The sequence below is a fragment of the Heptranchias perlo genome, chromosome 3, assembly GCF_035084215.1.
Source record: "Heptranchias perlo isolate sHepPer1 chromosome 3, sHepPer1.hap1, whole genome shotgun sequence".
NCBI lineage: Eukaryota > Metazoa > Chordata > Chondrichthyes > Hexanchiformes > Hexanchidae > Heptranchias > Heptranchias perlo.
In genome coordinates, this window is record NC_090327.1 from 21,724,512 (window position 1) to 21,747,412 (window position 22,901).

Here is a 22,901-nt window from a genome sequence, read left to right on the forward strand (position 1 = left end):
GCTTTCTATATTGTTTGGAGAAGCAAACTGTTCAATCTTTGGTCGCTCCATTACATGTCTGTAGCAACCTAATCTGGCAGTAAGGCACCTAAATATTTTGACAATATGGAGTTTTTAAGTCCAACTGCTTGATTATACATTAAGATAATTACTACTTACATATACCTGATCTGTTACCCAGATAAATGCAAATTTCTTCCTCCAGGCACAGGCTGCCCTTCAGGCTGGGTTAAATGCCTAAAAAAAAATGAAAAATTGGACTAGAGCTCAGACCTCTCTGAGCCTGAGATCAGGGCCTTTTTCCCCACTGATGGAGATCGTCCTTGGAGGGTGGAAGTGGGGGTGGGGTAAAGAATTTTTAAAAATCTTACCCGACCTCCAAGTCTTCAGTCTGCCCTATAACCCTCACAGTTCCTCTGGTCAGTGGTGGTGGGGGGGTGGGGGGGGGGGGGGGGGTGTCTACGGGACGGGCCACATCTGAGGCACCCAACAAGCAGATAGGAGACCAAGAACACTATCTCGCACCTCTAAAAATAGATACAATAGGCCTGTGTCTACTACAGCCATACAGGAGCCCAGTTTTTCCTGGTGACAAAGTTCCAGGAAATTCTGAGGCAAAGATCTGATGTAACAGGTCCCTGCCCCTTTTACATTTGTCCTGTGCTTAGCGAGCACCGAGTCCTCAAATGCATAGCAGAGGAATATCCGCCCTACTATTTTTTTTAAATTGAGAAATTCAGGTGAAGCACAAAGGCCTATTGTTCTGAGAACCACCAAGGCTGAAAAAAGGTAAGATAAATGAAGCAATAGTGTTAGCTTGGCTATTGAAACACCGTGGATTTATAAGAGAAGGGGAGTATTGAAGGAGGTTTAAGGGTTCCACAGTTTTGAGTGGACACAAATGGATTTCAACCCCAGTGCAAGAAAGATTGTTAGGCCAGATCATTTAGTGCTAAGGAAGAATGAGAAAAAATGTTTACAGAAGTAATGGCTATAATAGGAGGTTTGAAGATAGCAAGGATTGCAAAAGACTTCAGGAAGACACACAGGTTAGTAGAACTGGCAGACAGATGGCGCATGTATTTTAATGTGGAGAACTCTTGAGGTAATACATTTTGTGAGGAAAAACAAAAGAATGGGATTATAGACAATAACTGTAGCCTAATCAATGCTTTGTACAAATTTATTACTATTTTACTTTGTCATATTTATAAATCCCAAATTTTTTTTATGGCTTTATCTATCTGCTCTTGCACTGAGAATTATGTACTTGAACCCCTAGGTGTCAATGGAAAAATGCTCACTAGAAAATAAGCGATTGTACGTCCTTGAAAATTCAACAACAAAAAGTTAAAAGAAGCCTCCCTAAGAATTGAAGCACTATTTGAACACTGATGAACATGAAAATAAAATTGGGTGTAAAAGATGAAACCAAATGGGTACTGGAGCCTAATGGTTATGGTGCTGGACTACCAACCCAGTGTTTGAGAGTTCAAACCCTGAAATTGAATCTGGTAATAGAGAAATGGCCCTAAAAACCAAACTAGTTCATTAATGTCCGTTAAGGAAGCAAGCTTGTCACTGCTACCCAGCCTGGCCTATATGCAACTCCAGTTCCACATTACGTAGTTAACTTTTAATGCCCTAAGAGAGCAAGCCACCCAAGTTGTAAATCGCTACAAAGTTCAGTTATAAGAAATTCAGACGCACTTATTGGCAACAACCCAGGCATTGTATCAGGATAAGACTAAGGCAATCGCATCCCAGTCCACCCTACAAAGTCCTCCTTACTGTCATCTGGTGGGAGAAGCAAAGAAAGGGGGAGAGACAGAGGGCGAGTGAGCGATGGAGATAGAAAGAGACAGAGAAAGAGAAATGACAGAAGAAAATATGGAAAAAACTTGCATTTATACAGGGTGTCTCACTCTGGACATTCCAAAATCCTTCACAGCCAATTAAGTACTTTTGAAGTGTAGTCACTGTTGTAATGTAGCAAAAGCAGCAGCCAATTTGCACACAGCACGGTCCCATGCCCTGGCCAAAATCATTTAACTCAAAGAATGGGGATTGATCCTAACATCTTTTGCCTCAGCTACTAAAAGAATAAACTCAGTCAGTCATCGGGGTTCTATTGAAATATGTCCTTGAACTTCAATTACCCAATTGGATTTATGTATTAAAACTGGGGTTCTTTGGTCAAAAGACCTCTCCATATAATAAGCCAATGGTGACTGAAGGATCCCAAAGGCCTTTATGCAGGGTATACCAGAAAAGGATACTGTACAATGCTCCCTCAGTAACTGGATGTTGTCATGATGCAGATCCCAGTGGTATTGCACTTGATTTTGTGCAGCTAAGCTCAATTTAAATACCAGTGTCAACTAGGACACAGTCCAGTATCCAAAACCTCATGTTCTTAAATCAGGATTATTTAAAAAAAACACTAATAGTCTTAACAATCAAACCAAATTTTCTCCCCATCTATTTTAGCAACATTTTGTCGCTGTGGGACAGGAGTTTGATCCCCAACATACTGAGTTCTGATTTTAGCAGCATCGAGGGAAGTTAGCAAATGGAGGCCAAGAACTTTCCAAAGGTAAAGGTGGCTGGTTTGCAACAACACTGGCAGAGACCGGAGAGTGGATTGCTTATCCTTTTGGTCACAAGGGCCAGGGAGACTGAGTATTCGCAAAGAAAAAATATTAAAAGAAAACAGGATCAATAGTATGGTGTCTTTCTGCATTGTTTAAACATTGCCATCCCACAGGGAGAGAACGTTCAGATCTAATAGACCAGTATTGGCAGGCTGTAAATGTTTAAGCAGTGCTTTTATGTTTTAAAAAATTGCAGCAACTAAAGCATTCTCCCAGACTATTTGAGCACATACTACATTTAAGATAAGTAGAAAGCAAACTTCTTGTCCTCCAATTCCTTTCATTCTGTAGTCTACTTTTACTACATTTAAAAATTTCTGCCTTGTTATAACTCTCAATACTCCATACATACAATGTGTGATCTTACCATGCAGCACTTGATACGAGACTTATGGCCATCTGAGTTCAGATTTAAATCCTTAAAGTTGGAATTTTTCCAGAGAGGGCACAACCAGCTAATGTTTATTATTTTTCTACATCAACATGTAGATCCGAACAGGCCAAATCCAGATATAGCCTGGATCTGGTCCGGAACCAACTTGCAGTCCAAGCATTCACGGGAGTTAACAAGCAAGGTTAAGTGTGGATTTTAGAACACCATTGTTCATTGTGACAAAGCAAAAGGGACAATAAATGTATACCACAGTTTAATTATCTCCAGATGACTACTGGTTTTCCTGCGTGCCCAGTCAGAAGAACTGGCCAGAGAGATTTTGTCCTAAAATATTGTCAGATAAATAAAAATGTTGTGTTACTCCTCTAGTGTATGTCATTTTTCAAAACCATTTCACAGGAGTACATGATTCAACATTTTATTTCTGGTTCTAAGCAAGGGTATCCAAGTTAGAGGCAGGTTGGGGGAGGGGCAGAAAAAGGAGAAAAAAGTGTGAAAAGACATGCAGTGAGAGATGGAGCACGAATCTTCAGATAGGAAGATACAGCGCGAAATTGGATACAAAGTGGTGGTCACCGGAACAGGAGAGACTGGCTCAGATTTTGCTGTAGCAGGGCATCTAATGGTGTCTGCTGTCAGTTAGACTTGCCCTTGCACGTTTAGGTTTTAAATTTTTTTGCATGGCAAGTTGCTGAAAGTGCGAGCTGATAATGTCGCAGTGAAGGCAACAGGGCATCTGGGACCTGAGTGAACAGGGCAAGCAACTGTATATCTCCTTAACCAATCAGATTGAAGGATTGAGAAATAAACAGCACAAGGACTGAGATGGAAGTGTAAATTAGAGTGGGTGAATTCAATGTCAAATCAGATACAGAAAGAGAAATAAAGAGGGGGAAAGAAAGATTTGATTGAGAGGAAAAAAAAGACAAAGGAAAATTTAAAAAGTTTTTAAATTTAACATTATTAATTTTAAATATACAGGAACATAGGAACAGGTAGGCCTTTCAGCCACTCGAGCCTGTTCCGCTATTCAATTAGATCATGGCTGATCTGTATTTTAATTCTATCTACCCGACCTGGTTCCGTAACCCTTAATATCCTTGCCTAACCAAAATCTATCAATCTTAATTTCAAAATTTTCAGTTGACCTAGCCTTAGGGGCTTTTTGGTAAGAGTGTTTCAGATTTCCACTTTAAAATTTGCATTTCCACTATAGTTGGGGATGACTATTTGAACTGTGCACACATGAACTTCAACAGCTGAATCAAGAATCTGCCTTTACAACCATACAAACACAATGTAAGAAAGAGAATGTTTACATTTATATCGCATGTGATCACATCTGTCAGAAATGTTCCCAAAGTGCTTCACAGGTAAATTAATTACTTTGGAGAGCTGTGACTGTTAATTAAGCAAATATGTCAGACATTTTGTACACAGCAAGATCCAGAAACAGCAATGAAATGAATCACCAGTTGATCAGTTTTAGGTGGTGTAGGTTGAGGGAGGAATGCTGGTCGGGACACTAGGAGATATCCACTGCTTTTCTTCAAATAGTGCCACGGGATCTTTAATGTCCACCACAACAGGCAGAAAAATGTAAGCTTGATTTAACGGCTCATCTGGAGGATTGCACCTCTGACAATGCAGCACTCCCACAGTACTTACTAGATTATGCGATCAAGTTTGGAAGTGTGGCTTGAATCCACAACCTTCCGACTCAGAGGCTAACTGCAATTAATGCAAAGGCAGGTCCCAGAAATCTTTGGTTAACAGACATGAATGGTCAAGAATATCTGTGCAAAAATGGAGCACACATACATGCACTCAGAAAAACAGCTGGCATATTTTAGATACCAAGCCACTACAAATTAAGGTTACAGTAGAATATATTTTATGAAATGTACAAGCTTGGCACGTAAGCCACCTTTCTGAGCCTGTAAAGGACCATCTGTTCAGAAGTTCCGATTGCTGTCATGCTAGTTGTGCTACCGTTTGTGGTTGCCAAGTCTACAGTCACACGCTTCTTTCGCATTCTTCAAGTGATCATTGATTTTGCCTGCACACTAAGCTGGTGGTACAACTGAACTAAACTTCACATCATAACATGCCAAAAGCACTTAATTAAAAAGCTTATTGTGTCACTTTAATTTTACTGGTTATTCTTTTAAAACTTCCCACACATTAGTGTAGTGTGCAACTGAAGCCCTTAACAAGTTTTAAAATAAAGATTTTTTTAAAAAGAGATCACAAAATGCTGAAAAACTACATGCTTGAAAGGTTCATGCAGTTTTAAGCTGCAGAACAGATAAGAGTTTTACCACGTGCTAGGGCTCGCAGTGTTCTGGAACTGTCCCATTTAGATTGTGGGTCATTTCCAGGGCATCAGAAATAGCATGTACAAATCTTTAAAAGAGATATAATAAACACTGATTTTCTAGCTGTGTACCTGTCCTGCTGTTGGGGAGGATCCATAAAAGGCAGTAATGAGAAAAACAATATCGCTGGCCTGGATGAGAGGGCTGAACACTCATGTTTGCCCGCAACAGGAAAAGACTGGCCCAGAACTTCCTGCAATGGAGAGATTGGCAATATACAACGTAAATTTCACTGTTTTGCATGCTGATCTAGTTGTTTCCTTGAAAACTAATGTAAATATGCCGTGGCGAGGATAGTGGCAAATCAAAAGCAGCACAACTGTTCAGAAGCAGGCCAACAGGTGGGCCTTGTAAGACCATTGCCATATTATTTGAGAGTTTTAAAATTAAATTAGAAATACTGGAATCCAAAAATAGATAGTTGCTTCATTTACTAATTGGAAACAAAACATTTTCCTAACTTAACACTGAAAACAGGGTTGGCTTTATGTTTCATCATCTTGGGCCAAAAGTGTCTATTCTATTCTATGCCACTGGCTCAATAGAGTCAAATTAGACACCATGACATTTTAATCAAGGACACTGTTGGAGATCAGATGTAATGTCACTAAACAGACTGCCGTTTACATTTTCTTTCTAAAAATCCAGAATTCATGAATGCTTTGGCAGTGGGTAGGGGTATTTTATGTTAATTGTATAGAGCGCATTATTAACATTGTACTTGGCTTTGCGACTAACCAGATTAACCATCACCACGTCCAGAGTTAACCAGCACAGCCTTTTTGTGGAACAACCCAAAATATATATTTACCATTATTTGGTTTAATATGGACTCAGGATGTCTTAACAGTGGAATGGTACCACATCAGAACAATAGAATCTAGGTGTTGGTGTAAATTATAGCACATATTTCACTCCTAATAATGCTTCAGATCGAGAGCTAAAGTCAGTGTAAACCCAGAAGCAGCTCAGTCAGAAACTTCAAGTGCCCCTCAATGTGTTTCTAAACTCCATTCAGGAGACCCCAGGTTTTTCCTACAAGTGAGCAAGTTTCAGTGCATAATAGAGATCAGTTTTCCAATATTTCACTAACTCAAAACAAAAGGATTGCTAGATTGATCTTTAAATATTATGTATGGAGATCTTTGTTTTGCGATTTTCTTTAGCAATAGTAATTTCAGTTTGAGAGTTTTGGAAAAATAAACAGATTGCAACGTAACTTGGTGTGATAAATTATTTGTCAGCTTTTGATAATAAAATCATTTATTTAGCAATTAAAATCTAACTTTATTCCAGCAATACAAACTTGGTCACCTGGTTAATCAGCATGCCTGCAAGCAGCGGGGAAACAAGTACGAATCAAGAAAATTCACTATTGCCACAGTTCGAATAGGGGCACAGCCATAATAATGAACTTTCAACTGTTTCAGTCTGGATTTAGACAAAGAGGGGCAAATAGCTCAGGATATTTTGCTGTGGCGTCAAAACGAGAGTAACTCAGTTCCGCCATATTTTGCTGGAAACTCTGCTGAACAATAAAGTAGGCTATGGATGCGCCATTACTATAGTGCTAGTTTTCAGGAAATTCCAAGCCATGAAGCCCGGTCACTGCTCACGCAGCCATATATCTTCAGTAGCACAAAGAAAAAAAAATCCAAATATCCCTCGAGATTACCATCTGCTTGGGGGCACTGATACCGTCTCATTTATATTATGCCAGTGCCGCTGAAGTCAATGATAACACACATACGCCCTCAAAAAGTCGAACCCTTTTAGGCCTTCAGCATAACATTTTATGGTTATTATTCAATTGAAATGCTTATAATTGAAGTTCATGACAGTGATTTCAGTAGCAGAAGCACAAGAACACAGATACATAAATTACTATTTGAAATTTATATGCACACTATCTGGTCCACTGCTCCCCTCCAAGTCTAGTGCTCCTGAAACTCACATGCAATAATCTTGTAAAGATTGGTATACATGAGTCCTACCACATGGATCAAGAAAAGAGATCCAAATAGCATCAAGCTATGTTCTAAATCCTGCCAATTGATTTCTCTGCTCCTACAAAATTAAGCTTGTACCCGTTTAAGAATGTAAATGTATGGGGGATAAAAAGACACCCCTCCAATACAGACAGATCACGCAGTTTGCTTCAGTAATTGACCGTACCGAAATTAATTACCGAAAATGTCATCCTATTTGCTCAAGAAGTAATATGTTTCAAACAACGTACGCACATCTCCATTTATACATACCGTTAAAAACCTCATTCTTAATCAGATATTCAGCATTTTTTAAGAAATCAGCATGGCGGAAATTGCTTTATCTGGGAGTTTATTTCACATAACAATTCTGGTTTTTGTAGACTTCAAGCAGGTAAACAATTTACTTTTTACAGATGATTCTAGGGGGTGGTATAACCTTATCAATTAGCTGCAAAGATTACTAGACTGTTAAATGGAATGCATCAGTTGATAAAAGCACATTAGAATTGCAGGGAAAATATAACAGTCCATCAAACAAAGAGTTGCTTAAGGAAAAGACTGAGGGCAACGAGAAACAAATCCTCATGTGAAGCTGTGCACACTTGCACTGGTTGAAAGTTCATCTCATTTTGCACTAAGTCCTCTGAACTGCATAATGTTCCTTTATACCATGGGCTACATTGTTCAGTCTGCGAGATAAACACCCATCAAATGATTTTTAAACTGAATTATTTTAGTTTCCTTTGCAGGCATATCAGAACGCACTAAATGCTTAAACTTCACCAGCTGTTTCCCTTTCATCTGCTCTATAGGAAACCACACTAAAACAAGCGTTTCCTTAGCAACCACACTAGCACCAATACGCAGGGGACTGAAGTCAACCAATTGAAAATGCTCCATTTTACCCTCTGTCAACAGCACCGATGATTTTTTTTGCTGCTTTGATGGAACATCATATCTTTATTTTTTCCTTAATTCAGGCCTTTAAGCATAGTAGTATTAATATTCAATTTTCATCCATGGGAAATGAAAAAAGACCTACTGTACACCATATTTAATCGAACAGATTAATCTGATACACACATTTGTGAAGAACAGTTTCATAAAACAATGGATTTGACACACCTTCTGTTAAAACCAACAGATTAAGTAATCTTCCCGAGAAGTTGAAGGCAAGGTTTTATCATCACTGGTTTCTGTTTTTAAAAACACAAGCAAGCAGATTTAAAATTTTAGCTGTCCAGAGGACTCCGTTAGACAGCACCTGGTTTGAACATCTACATAAAATATCTCAAACATAATTATATAATATAAATATATCTATATGCTACAGCATGGGGGTGGGGTGCAGGGTTTCTAAACTAAACTGTTCTTACACTTCTCTACAGCCTTGCCCTAAAGTTCAAGGCTTTTGAACAGATTCAAATATTCAATGACGCAGTCTAACCAGTCATTATCTAATGTAAAATTACTGATTCACGACTAACTTTGTAGAACTGACACTGAGCTTTTTGATGAAACTACAAAGTGAAATATTGGACTTTGATTTTCAAAATTATAGGCTAGGCAGACCCACACAAAAAAAATACCGGCAGTACTTCTAGCCCTGAAGCTTTTGTAAAATGGTCCGTATCCTTTTCATGGTCAACACAGCCTTGTTTCTAAAATAAGTTTTTTTTCAAAAAAAGAATAAATAGAGCTGGTAATTTTCCAGTAATCCATTGTATAAGTAAATTCAGCAATCTTTCAGGGAGGACAGTCATTTATCTGCTGAATAGAGCATTCTGGCCAAAGAAAAACAAAATGCTTTCCACTGTCAGCAACTCATAGGGACAATGGGTCAGATATTGTTTATGGTTAAACTAACTTTGCTGTATACATTACAACAACTAATGGATACAGAGTGATTTCAATGTAACCACCCCAACCACTTATTCACTGTATAAAACATGAATAATAGCAGATTATACACAGGATGTTGGATGAGTGTCAGTAACAATCAAGAAGTTCTGACAGCATAACCGTGTGCGCATGAACCAATCTAATTCAAAGCGTCATCAGTCATCTTAGATTAAATTACTACCTTAAATTTACTGGCAAGCATTTTGATTATGGGGTGTTTTATTGGTAACCTGTTCCCAGGCTGTTTAATACGACTGTTGATCTGACCTCTAGGAAGTGCATGAGAATAGCTATACTGACTCCCTTCAATCTTCCCCCACTTACTTGTGGGAAGCATCTGGTCTCTGCTTGGCTCCTCCCACAACAGTGCAACTTACAACGTATACCACTTGGGAATTATGCACAAGAATCCCATATCCCATCACTCTGCAGCACAACATATTTTGCTGCACTGCTCCAAAAATCAGCTTTAAATCTAATAGATAAAAAGGGTTACACCTAAAATATGAACATCTTTTCTCTTTACCAATGATAATATTTATATAATAATAAATAATAAATATATTTCTATTCAAATTTAGCACCTATGTTTTAGATACTTGGGCTTGAGGGATAATTGCACATATTGTAATATTATTACTTGAAGCAGATAACTGATTAAGAGATGGTAAATCTGCAGTAGTCATAAGATAGCTACTTAAGTTTAAGTTATGAAGTCAACAATAGTATGCCTAGTATGCATTTGCCAAAGTATTTTTAAAGTAAACAACTGGATGTAGAATAGGCCACCATTTGATGAGTTAACATTGTTTTACATCCTATAGGGCAGATACATAAATCAGAAAACAAAAAAACAACACAGGTCCCATGATTGATGAGCGAAACACTTGCTGGCGAATTTACTGTTGCGGACTATTACTCAACCATAACGTGCAAATTGAATGACAAACAAAAAGAGAACACAAGTTAGGCAATAAATAGGAAACATTAAAAAAAGCAGATTTGCACTCACACAACCTCATCAAACCAAGATAAAATACTAGTTTAATAATGCTAATCCAATTCTCATAGTCTACCTTTTTTAAATAAAGAAATTGCTAAAATAATGCATTTATATTCCACAAACTGGAGGACAAATCTCTCCCCAAGTTCACTGGCTCTTCTAAGCCTCTTCTTTGCTTCCTGATGTTGAAATTGTTTTTTTTGTTATAAACTGTTTATACATTCTGATGTCATATATCTTGTAACTGACTGAACTACAGTTAAACATATATCCTTAAAAAAACTGCTAATTTGCCATCATTCAAAAATATTAAGTAGTTGGACTTCATACCATGTGTACAATGGCAAATGAGAAAACAGGTTAAACTTTCAAATGGTTTCCACCCGAGATTGTGACTTGTCCTCTCTTTTCAAATCCCGACAGATCTGCAGTGTACCTTTTTAAAAATTCATTCTCAGGATGTGCATTTATTGCCCATCCCTAGTTACTCTGAGTAGGTGGTGGTTGACTGCATTCTTTAGCCGAGTGGCTTGTTAGGATGGTCAGAAAGTAGTTAAGAGTCAACCATGTTGTTGTGGGACTGAAGTCACATATAGGTCACTCCAGGTAAGGGCGGCAGGCTTCCTTCCATAAAAGGTTATTAGTGAACCAGTTGGGTTTTTACGACAATCTAAAAACTTTATGGTCACTTTTACTTACACCAGCTTTTTTCAAAACTGAATTCAAATTCTCAAAACGTGCCAATGTAGGATTTAAACTCACCTTCTCTGGATTCAGACCTCCAGATCACTGGCATTTTTTTTTGTTAATTTTGCACTCATCAAATGAGATGTTTGTGCAGGAGATTAGAACACTTACCAATTTAGTTTTCCAGTGTTACTCCCAGTTCACATATAGCACAGCTTTATTCTGCACTGCCCAACATGCCTTAATCCCAAAATCAGGAGGCCAACCTCACTGCACCATCCCCCATGCCAGCTATGCTGTGGCCTTAGTTGAGGCAGATTTTGTGCTATGGATTTATACAAGGAACTGGACCAGAATTGCCCAAACAGGTTTCACATTGGAACCTTACAGCCAGCAGACTTTCATCTCAAAAATCTTCAATAGATTTGAACCCAGTTATCACAGATGAAAAGGCACTGTCTAAAACACTACACCAGCCATTCCATCCCTATACTGGGTATATAGATGCATGACATACATGATACATTCATCTCAACATACAGCACTTCAGCTTTTGAGGTATTATGGCTGCATGCAATGTCATTTGTAAAACAGCTAATACTTACATCAGTGTGTTGCACTTAAGTATTAAGTTTTTGCTAATTGAAGTTGGTCTCAAAATACATTTTAAGCAATCTTACTGTTTTTTCCTTTATTTTCTTAGAGAATAGGACTGCAACAAAAATAAATTAAGTAAATATTCAGTGGATTAAAATACTGCTGAAATAAGGGCTCGTTAATACAGTATTAAACTACTGACTGTCAACGAGAACAAAAAACTGCAGCCAGTCACCTAAATATGATTTCTCTTTTTGTTCTTAGCAGTAAGATCAACTGGTGGAGCAGCTGATTTTGTTCTAAATTTAGGTAAGGTCTACTTCAATGGGATGACAATTGTAAACAATTTTACAACACCAAGTTATAGTCCAGCAATTTTATTTTAAATTCACAAGCTTTCGGAGATTTTCTCCTTCCTCAGGCAAATGTTTTGCCTGAGGAAGGAGAAAATCTCCGAAAGCTTGTGAATTTAAAATAAAATTGCTGGACTATAACTTGGTGTTGTAAAATTGTTTACAATTGTCAACCCCAGTCCATCACCGGCATCTCCACATCAATGGGATGAGACAGAGATTGTCCACAGTAAACTGAGCAAATCTGTTAATGGGTAAAACGACAGAAGATCAGTGGGAGGTGTTCACAAAAGAATTTACTGTGATACAGAACCAGTTCATACCCCTAAGGGGCAAGAGCTCTACTTGTCAAAAGAAACAGCCATAGACGGCAAAAGATGTAAGGGACAAAATAAAACAATGAAAAAGCATACAAAAATGCAAAAAATAAGCACAGATCCTGGCAACTGGGAGAGATACAAAGAACAGCAAAGGGTGACAAAACAGATAGTAAGAGTTACAAAAAGGGAGTATGAAAAGAAATTGCAAAGGATATCAAAATCAACACAAACATTTTTACAATTATATTGGGAAAAAGAGGGCGGTCAGGAGCAATGTGGGCCCCTTAAAAACTGATAATGGTGATACTGTAAATGAAAATAAGGAAATAGCATCAGTATTTACAATAGAGGAAGAGGATAGCATGCCGGACACCCCAAGGAAGCTAATTTTGAATCAGGGACTCACCATAATTAACATAAGCAAATTAACAGTAATGAAGAAAATAATGGCACTAAAGAGTGACAAATCACCAGGACCAGATGGTTTCTATCCCAGGGTTTTAAAGGAAGTAGGATTAGAACATTGCAGAAGTCCTAAGCTTAATCTTCCAAGGGTCTCTCGATTCAGGAACTGTTCCTTTAGATTGGAAAATTGCACGTCACTCCGCTATTTAAGAAAGGAGAGAGAGGGGGAAACCAAGGAATTAAAGATCAGTTGGCTTAACATCTGTTGTCTGGAAATTACTAGAATTTATAATTAAGGATAGAGTGACTGAACACCTTGAAAATTTTCAGCAGATCAGAGAGAGCCAGCATGGATTTGCAAAGGGTAGGTCATGCCTGACAAACCTGAGTGAATTTTTTGAAGAGGTGACTAAAATAGTGGACAAGGGAATGTCTATGGATGTTGTTTACATGAACTTCCAGAACGCGCTCGACAAAGTCCCTCATAAGAGACTGTTCACTAAAGTTGAAGCTCATGGAACTGAAGGAAAATTATTGACCCGGTTAGGAAATTGGCTGAACATCCTCATCTTCATAATCACCCACAGTCTATATTGACCAGTTTAAATTCACTTTTACCTTGGCACTATGGTACAACGTTGGTGATCTCTGAAGATCCAATGGCATCGGAGACTCACATTTTCGTGGACTCCCATATGCCTCAAGTCTCCACTTTTTTTTTATTCGTTCACGGGATGTGGGCGTCGCTGGTGAGGTCAGCATTTATTGCCCATCCCTAATTGCCCTCGAGAAGGTGGTGGTGAGCCGCCTTCTTGAACCGCTGCAGTCCGTGTGGTGACTGTTCTCCCACAGTGCTGTTAGGAAGGGAGTTCCAGGATTTTGACCCAGCGACAATGAAGGAACGGCGATATATTTCCAAGTCGGGATGGTGTATGACTTGGAGGGGAACGTGCAGGTGGTGTTGTTCCCATGCGCCTGCTGCCCTTGTCCTTCTAGGTGGTAGAGGTTGCGGGTTTGGGAGGTGCTGTCGAAGAAGCCTTGGCGAGTTGCTGCAGTGCATCCTGTGGATGGTGCACACTGCAGCCACAGTGCGCCGGTGGTGAAGGGAGTGAATGTTTAGGGTGGTGGATGGGGTGCCAATCAAGCGGGCTGCTTTGTCTTGGATGGTGTCGAGCTTCTTGAGTGTTGTTGGAGCTGCACTCATCCAGGCAAGTGGAGAGTATTCCATCACACTCCTGACTTGTGCCTTGTAGATGGTGGAAAGGCTTTGGGGAGTCAGGAGGTGAGTCACTCGCCGCAGAATACCCAGCCTCTGACCTGCTCTCGTAGCCACAGTATTTATATGGCTGGTCCAGTTAAGTTTCTGGTCAATGGTGACCCCCAGGATGTTGATGGTGGGGGATTCGGCGATGCTAATGCCGTTGAATGTCAAGGGGAGGTGGTTAGACTCTCTTGTTGGAGATGGTCATTGCCTGGCACTTATCTGGCGCGAATGTTACTTGCCACTGATGAGCCCAAGCCTGGATGTTGTCCAGGTCTTGCTGCATGCGGGCTCGGACTGCTTCATTATTTGAGGGGTTGCGAATGGAATTGAACACTGTGCAATCATCAGCGAACATCTCCATTTCTGACCTTATGATGGAGGGAAGGTCATTGATGAAGCAGCTGAAGATGGTTGGGCCAAGGACACTGCCCTGAGGAACTCCTGCAGCAATGCCCTGGGGCTGAGATGATTGGCCTCCAACAACCACTACCATCTTCCTTTGTGCTAGGTGAGACTCCAGCCACTGGAGAGTTTTCCCCGATTCCCATTGACTTCAATTTTACTAGGGCTCCTTGATGCCACACTCGGTCAAATGCTGCCTTGATGTCAAGGGCAGTCACTCTCACCTCACCTCTGGAATTCAGCTCTTTTGTCCATGTTTGGACCAAGGCCGTAACAAGGTCTGGAGCAGAGTGTTCCTGGCGGAACCCAAACTGAGCATCGGTGAGCAGGTTATTGGTGAGTAAGTGCCGCTTAATAGCACTGTCGACGACACCTTCCATCACTTTGCTGATGATTGAGAGTAGACTGATGGGGCGGTAATTGGCCGGATTGGATTTGTCCTGCTTTGTGGACAGGACATACCTGGGCAATTTTCCACATTGTCGGGTAGATGCCAGTGTTGTAGATGTACTGGAACAGCTTGGCTAGAGGCGCAGCTAGTTCTGGAGCACAAGTCTTCAGCACTACAGCTGGGATGTTGTCGGGGCCCATAGCCTTTGCTGTATCCAGTGCACTCAACCGTTTCTTGATATCACGTGGAGTGAATCGAATTGGCCGAAGACTGGCTTCCGCGATGGTGGGGATATCGGGAGGAGGCTGAGATGGATCATCCACTCGGCACTTCTGGCTGAAGATGGTTGCAAACGCTTCAGCCTTGTCTTTTGCACTCACGTGCTGGACTCCGCCATCATTGAGAATGGTGATGTTTGCAGAGCCTCCTCCTCCCGTTAGTTGTTTAATTGTCCACCACCATTCACGACTGGATGTGGCAGGACTGCAGAGCTTTGATCTGATCCGTTGGTTGTGGAATCGCTTAGCTCTGTCTATAGCATGTTGCTTCCGCTGTTTAGCATGCATGTTGTCCTGTGTTGTAGCTTCACCAGGTTGGCACCTCATTTTTAGGTACGCCTGGTGCTGCTCCTGGCATGCTCTTCTACACTCCTCATTGAACCAGGGTTGATCCCCTGGCTTGTTGGTAATGGTAGAGTGAGGAATATGCCGGGCCATGAGGTTACAGATTGTGGTGGAATACAATTCTGCTGCTGCTGATGGCCCACAGCGCCTCATGGATGCCCAGTTTTGAGCTGCTAGATCCATTCTGAATCTATCCCATTTAGCACGGTGGTAGTGCCACACAACACGTTGGATGGTGTCCTCAGTGCGAAGACGGGACTTCATCTCCACGAGGACTGTGCAGTGGTCACTCCTACCAATACGGTCATGGACAGATGCATTTGCGACAGGTAGATTGGTGAGGACGAGGTCAAGTAAGTTTTTCCCTCGTGTTGGTTCGCTCACCACCTGCCGCAGGCCCAGTCTAGCAGCTATGTCCTTCAGGACTCGGCCAGCTCGGTCAGTAGTGGTGCTACCGAGCCACTCTTGGTGATGGACATTGAAGTCCCCCACCCAGAGTACATTCTGTGCCCTTGCTACCCTCAGTGCTTCCTCCAAGTGGTGCTCAACATGGAGGAGGACTGATTCATCAGCTGAGGGAGGACGGTAGGTGGTAATCAGCAGGAGGTTTCCTTGCCCATGTTTGACCTGATGCCATGAGATCTCATGGGGTCCAGAGTCAATGTTGAGGACTCCCAGGGCCACTCCCTCCTGACTGTATATCACTGTACCGCCACCTCTGGTGGGTCTGTCCTGCCGGTGGGACAGGACATACCCAGGGATGGTGATGGAAGAGTCTGGGATGTTGGCTGAAAGATATGATTCTGTAAGTATGGCTATGTCAGGCTGTTGCTTGACTAGTCGGTGGGACAGCTCTCCCAATTTTGGCACAAGTCCCCAGATGTTAGTAAGGAGGACCTTGCAGGGTCGACTGGGCTTGGTGTTTTGCCGTTGTCGTGTCCGGTGCCTAGTGGTCCGATGCCGGGTGGTCCGTCCGGTTTTATTCTTATTATGACTTTTCGTAGCGAGATTTTTACAACTGAGTGGCTTGCTAGGCCATTTCAGAGGGCAATTAAGAATCAACCACATTGCTGTGGGTCTGGAGTCACATATAGGCCAGACCGGGTAAGGGCGGCAGGTTTCCTTCCCTGAAGGACATTAGTGAACCAGATGGGTTTTTACGACAATCCGGTAGTTTCATGGCCATCATTACTGATACTAGTATTTTAATTCCAGATTTTTATTTAATTAATTGAATTTAATTAATTAATTGAATTTAAATTCGCCAGCTGCCGTGGCGGGATTTGAACTCATGACTCTGGATTTTAGTCCAGGCCTCTGGATTACTCGCCCAGTAACATAACCGGATGAGCAGCAGCATCACAAGAACAAGCGATGCATGGAGGTTATAGATTTTTTGAGTAGGACTGGATATAGATTAAAATTGCACTAACTTTTAACATGGGCTACTACAAACGGGAAGGGAACTTTCCTTGTATGTCACATGGTTGGTACTGACCATATAAACACCTACCAAAAGGGAGGAATGATTAAAGAAAAGTTCCTAGAATCATAGAATTTTACAGCACAGGAGGAGGCCATTCAGCCCATCAAACCTGCAACAACTCTCTGAAAGCTATTCATTTAAACCTGTTCCATGCCATTTTCCCATATCCTTTTACATTTTTCTTTTGCAAATACAGTCCATCATTTGTAGTGGGCACGTTGGTGTTAACGCGATTTGCCCAATGCAACTCCATGACATTGCCCGTCTCTGCCCTGCCTCAGCCCTTCTGCCAATCAAAGCCTCAACCTTGTCTGTCACCTCCAGGCTCGACCATTCCAATGCTCACCTGGCTGGTCTCCCATCCTCTGTAAACTCAAACTCATCTAAAACCTGCTGCCCATATCTTATTCTGCACTAAGTCCGATTTACGCATCACCCCATATTTGCTGGTCTCTATTGACTTAAGTCCCTAATAACTCAAATTTAAAATTTTTATCTCTCTGCATGGCTTCACTCCTCCAGCACTGCAAACTTAGTAGCCTAGTGGTTATAGTACTGAACTAGCTACCCATAGTTCAAATCTCACCATGGGAAGTTGTACCAGAAAATGACCATGAAATCTAAAGGACTGTCGTAAAAAAACAACTGGTTCACTAATGCCTTTCCTAAACTCCTCTGCCTCTCCACTTCCCTGTTCCCCTTGAAGACCCTCCTTACAGCCCACCAGTTTGGCCACCTCACCCAATATCTCCTCCTGAAAGTAGTATTTAGGCATTTATATAGCACATTTAATGTAGAAAATAAAACATCCCAAGAAAAAGGAAAAAAACAAATGCTGAGCCAAAGGAGGAGATGGAGGGGTGACCAAAAGCTAAGTCAAAGTTGTGGTTTTTAAGGAGGGCCTTAGAGGAGGTGGAGGGGTTTAAGAAAGATGTCTGTACTATTGCCAATGTAAAGTTTTGTACACTGGTTGACAAACAAGCATAAAATATACAATGAATGGGATTACATTGGAGGAGGGAGATTGAAATGAAAGAAGCCTGGGAGTGATCGTATAATGATCACTTTCAATGTCTAGACAATGTGGCAAAGCCGAAATGCTCATCAGAATGTTGGAACATATAACCAGAACACGGAGTACAAAAAATGTTGAGATTATGCTGAGGCTTCACAATGCACTGGGCAGAGTTCACTTGGAGTAATGTGTTCAGTTCTGGTCACCACACAACAAAAATACAAGTGTTGGAGAAGGTGCTGAGGTCATTAAGGCTGATTCCAAGTGTAAAAGGCGATAAGCTACAAGTAAGAAGCTAAAGCTGTACTGGCTAGAAAGGTGATAACCTCAGATATATATAAAATGTTCTATGATGAAGATAAAGCAAACCCTGTACATTACTTCAAAGTAAACCAATTAAAGTAGTACTTGAGGACATGAATTCACATTAGGGCAGAGGTGTCCAAGATACATCCTGTAGGTCCCATGCAACCCTTTGAGTCCTAGCAATCTGGTCCTTGAAGTAAAGAAACTTCATCCTTTTTGGGCTTATATATTTCTTATTTGTTTGTGTGTTTTAAACATCTGGAGGTTATCTGTTGCCTAGTTTATGAATAATCCCCAATTCAGAATACCAAAATTAGTTACCATCAGCATCATAAAATATATGCAAATTAAAGACCCATAAGGCTACGCAGTACACACCTGCACATCCCATGAAGGTAAAAATCTTGGACCCCCCTGCATTAGTAGCAAGTAATTTTAAAACAGGTACAAGGAAGAACTTAGTTATTCAAAGAATACTTAATGTTTGGAAAAATCTGCCAGACAAGGTAGTAAAAGGAAGAGAAAAAAAATAGGGACATTGAAAATGTAGCTGAATATTATAATTGGAGTGTTACAGTACTACAGGGATAAAATTGATAGCCTGAACAGCTTTTTCTCATCGAGATACAACAAATGATTAAGTTTATCTCTGAGATTTCTTAACCTGTACTCAAACAAAAAATGAACAAATAATTACTGCAATACATTGATCATCATACATCCTTGAATACCTCTGTGGAAAAGCAGATGGCATCTAACTCAACCTGTACTTTTTAAAATAAAAAAAATTGTGTTTTGAATTCATAAGTTCCTTCAAACATTTTTGTTTCAGGTACTGTTCCACTATTCATGAATATATTTTTTAAAATTACATCTGCAAACCTTTCCTCTCTACAAACTTTACATCCTGGTTATGTTTTTGTCACACTTTTGGGTCAACTTTTCCATTATAAATTCTTATGTCCACATTTATAAATGGAAACAGATTATATAAACAGGTCATACTACTCTGACCAGTGGCAGCACCTTAGCACCCAAATGTCATATCTTCCAACTCCTCAGCCTGTAGTAGAGAAACACCTATGCTCCAACCAACTCTATTTCATTGCTTCTCAAACTGCCCTAAGTTTTGCTATTTAACTATAAATAACACAAAATCAAACATATTACATTAAAATAAGGACAGAATATATGACTTTAGAACGGGGACCAAATTCTATCTGCACACCCTGGTCTAATTATCGCCTGCCTGCTAATGCCACAAGGTCCAAGGATTACACTTCGTCTTGACTCCATGTGTAATGCTAAGGGAGACTTACGGAGTATATATAAAAAAAATATACATAGAGAATGATGTAGGCCATTCGGCCTATCGTGACTCTGCCAGCTCTTTGGTAGAGCTATCCAATTAGTCCCACTCCCCTCTTTCCCCATAGCCCTGTAATTTTTTCCCCTTCAAGTATTTATTCAATTCACTTTTGAAAGTTACTATTGAATCTGCTTCCACCACCCTTTCAGGCAGTGCATTCCAGATCAGAACAACACGCTACATAAAATTTTTTTCCCTCATGTCGCCACTTTTGCCGATCATCTTAAATCTGTGTCCTCTGGTTACCGACCCTTCTGCTACTGGAAACAATTTCTCCTTAATTACTCTATTAAAACCCTTCATGATTTTGAACACCTCTATCAAATCTCCTCTTAACCTTCTCTGATCTAAGAAGAACAACCCCAGCTTCTCCAGTCTCTCCGCATAACTGAAGTCCCTCATCCCTGGTACCATTCTAGTAAATCTCTTCTGCACCCTCTCCAAGGCCTTGACATCCTTCCTAATGTGTGGTGCCCAGAAATGAACACAATACTCCAGCTGAGGTCTAACCAGTGTTTTACAAAAGGTTTAGCAGTACTCCCTTGCTTTTGCACTCTTATGCCTCTATTAATAAAGCCAAGAATCCTGAATGCTTTTTCAACAGCCTTCTCAACTTGTCCTGCCATCTTCAAAGATTTGTGAACATACGCCCCCCAGGTGTTTGTTCCTAAACCAGCTTTAAAATTGTACCATTTAGTTTATATTGCCTCTCCTCATTCTTCCTACCAAAATAGACCACTTCACACTTCTCTGCATTAAATTTCATCTGCCAAGTGTCTGCCCATTTCACCAGTCTGTCTATGTCCTCCTGAAGTCTGTTACTTTCCCCCTAATTGTTTACCACATTTCCGAGTTTCATGTCATCTGATATTTATACTAGATTTAAACCCAAATTCCAGAGGTGAAAGAACAGTGCGCTAGCTCATAGCGCAGCCTAGCTGCCTCCCCCCACTTCCAGCCTTGCATTTTTAAATTTCCATTTTCAAGAAAGGTTGTTGTGTCGAAAAACCAGAAAGTTGTACATAAAAGATTTGTGACTGAACACTGAACTAAAGAAATCACAACACGTCGAGACCACGCTGGTGTATCTTTTTGCTCAAATGGTTAAAAAAAAGTATTCTTTCTAACTGATTTTGAAAGAACGGTTGCAATGACTTCTGAAATGAGGTGATTTAAAAATATTGTAATTGTAGGCCCCTCTACAAATCAGGGTATTGTAATTTCAATATCCATAGAAACTGTGATTAATAAATGAATGAAAACTGCAATCAACATGTATTATAATATACCAAGTGAGTAAAATTACAGGAAACACATCATTTTGACATCACTATCATATATTCCATAATAAAATCTAAGTAAAGTAGGTACATATCTTCCAATGGTCTCCCTAAATTCACATTAAACGACATCTCCAGAAGCTTTTAAAGAGATATCGCTGTTTTGGGTAGGGAAACGAGGCGTGCACCATTTCTCACATGCAAGCAACACATGTTCTTGCAGCAGTTAGATTGAGTTAAGATTTATATCAACATATTGTATTTCGATAAATTTGGAATACTTTTCAATGGTAATATATATATGCATAGATAGATATGCATGCACACATTTTCCATGTGAAGCAATCCCTTCACTTTAATGTGCAATATTGAAGTGGAAAAGCAGTACTTCATAGAAACGTAATACGTATGTATACCAATACTTAAGAACTACTTTTATATTATACAGTTGTTACATTTGGCAAGTCTTTTAAAGTCAGCAGACAGGGAGGAGTGAAGGCTTAGCATAGTGTAACAAACAACAAGCAGGAGACAGTTTAACAACTGGCTGCAGTATCGAGTGTTACTACATTAATAGATAGTTTACCAACACCAATTGTAATACTTATCTACATTCCCTTAAAAGTTCCATATTTAAATCTCAACAGTTAACAGCAATCCTTGAGTTAGAATTCTGACAGATTTTTTCCCACCCCACACACCAATCTTTTAGAAAATGTACTTAACCAAGCCTTATAAATGTGGAACAGAAAAAAACTTACTGAGTGGCAAAATGTGGAGGTTATTTCCTGCTCAAGAGCCGTAAAATCCTGTTGGCATTTTCTTGGGAGTATCCCCTCATCAGCAGAGAAGGATTCACATTCTTCCCAAAGCTTTTTGCTTTGACAGTCTGAACACAAACAATGTGGTTCTCAAAAACTTTTGATAAAACATACGCACAGAATGAACTTACGAATAACTCATCTGGTATACCAGCAAAAACCGACAGAATCTCACTGTGCAGCTGCAGTGAGATGTTCTTTCCCTGTCTCAGCTTATCCAAATGCTTCGGACCTTCCCCTTACTTCTCAGATAAACCCCAAACGATGTATTTCCTGCAATGTTTGCCTATGCAAAGTCTGTGTCCAATTAGCAATCTCAAATGACAGCTTAGGGAGAGAGAGAAAAAAAAAGACCGCCTCAGTGGGGAACTGAACAGTCATTCGGTTAGCTGTAGCACAAATCTAAGGTCTAGTTGCTCTGGCCTAGTGCCAGCACCTGGAGCAGTCCAACCCTTTTTCACAGAACAGTATGTTATTCATATTGGTACAAGTTCTGGAGCATGTCATTCGACAAACCAGAAAAAGGAGTTTACACACCCATTTTTTTTATAAATACCTGAACAGGGAAGACAATGACCGGAACGCTACATAGGTTGAGTTTGCCTAAGTCATTCATAAAAAGGAAACCTGGGATTTAATTCACTGGTCTAAGCTAGTAGGGGTAGGGGGCAGAGAGTGCATTTTGAGAGAGAAGCAGCTTTAGAGTCTAGTGTAATTTTTATTTTTTGGAAAAACACAATTTCATTACATATTTTGAAACATAGTTGAAAAGCTATAGCAATAACTTTGTGATGGAAATGACCCCCTCTCCCCACCACCACACCACCCCCCCTCCCCACTTATTCTTTTCAGGAGGCCCTAGAACCGTGGAGTGGAATAGATTCTGTTTAAGACATGCGGTGGATCCAACAGCACCAGTGGCAACATCCAACCACACAGGCTCAATCAGCAGTGCTTGGAAAGTCGTAAATCAAGACTATCATTTTTGTTGCAGTGTTTCCCCAATGTCTGAAAATAGTCTCCACAGGTCTATAAACAGAAAGCTGCAAGCAGGCCCGTTCATGACTGGAAAAGATGGTGATTGTAAATAAATGCTAAAGTTGTCAGTGTCAATCATCGTGCTGTCCTTGGAAGAGTCTAAAAAACTACAAAGAGATGGTACTCCATTCCTCAGGAGGAGGTGGCATTTCATTCCACTACAACAAGGTCATTGTCAGCAGTCTGCAATGTAAATGCAGGCATCAATATTCCCCTTTCATT

General features: G+C 40.3%; 1 protein-coding gene across 6 annotated transcripts in view; it reads right to left on the minus strand.

The window, feature by feature from the left end:
* The window catches only part of LOC137311168 (protein tyrosine phosphatase type IVA 3-like), a 159,705-nt gene that overhangs the window by 64,051 nt on the left and 72,753 nt on the right, over positions 1-22,901 (minus strand). The window contains exon 1 of one of the 6 annotated variants that reach the window (XM_067978522.1): positions 21,582-22,012. The exons of 4 other annotated variants lie outside the window; for them this stretch is intronic. The gene's annotated coding sequence lies outside the window, so the exon portion shown is untranslated. Of the gene's footprint in view, positions 1-5,497; positions 5,591-21,581; positions 22,013-22,901 lie in introns of those variants that run through there. One more of the 6 variants, XM_067978524.1, reaches the window with a different exon arrangement.